The sequence below is a fragment of the Myotis brandtii genome, unplaced genomic scaffold (genome assembly GCF_000412655.1).
Source record: "Myotis brandtii unplaced genomic scaffold, ASM41265v1 scaffold587, whole genome shotgun sequence".
Classification (NCBI taxonomy): domain Eukaryota; kingdom Metazoa; phylum Chordata; class Mammalia; order Chiroptera; family Vespertilionidae; genus Myotis; species Myotis brandtii.
In genome coordinates this window covers 475,799-476,373 of record NW_005370207.1, presented here as the reverse complement: position 1 = coordinate 476,373, position 575 = coordinate 475,799, and positions in this window count along the sequence as shown.

The window sequence follows — 575 nt, the reverse complement described above, 5'->3', positions numbered from 1 at the left end:
GGCAGGTGAGGGTTGCCTGGGCTGTAACTCGCGGGGAGGGCTGCGGAATGATTCTACAGTCAAAAGCCCGGAGGGTTTCCATTAGCTGGAGGCGAAGGGAATCCCGAGGTTTCCCTCAGACTCGGAGCCGCAGCAGTTCCTGCGTGCTCCTGCGGCTCCTTGATCAGCTCAGTGCAAGCCGGTCACCGAGACCGACTGCGTGCATCCTTGCGTGCCCTGGTGGGGAGACTCGGACCAATGGCCGAACCGCGGGCGCGGCGGGGGTCAACTTTGCAGGGCACCGCGCGACCGGCGAGCTCTACTTGGAACACCCCCGGAAAGAAAACGGGTGGCGGCTGTAACTCGCGGGGAGGGCTGCGGAATGATTCTACAGTCAAAAGCCCGGAGGGTTTCCATTAGCTGGAGGCGAAGGGAATCCCGAGGTTTCCCTCAGACTCGGAGCGGCGGCGCAGTGCTAGTCCGCAGCAGTTCCTGCGCGCGCCTGGGGCTCCTTGATCAGCTCAGTGCAAACCAGTCACCGCGACCGACTGCGTGCACCCCTGCGTGCCCTGTGCCGGGAGCTCGGTGAAAGGGCC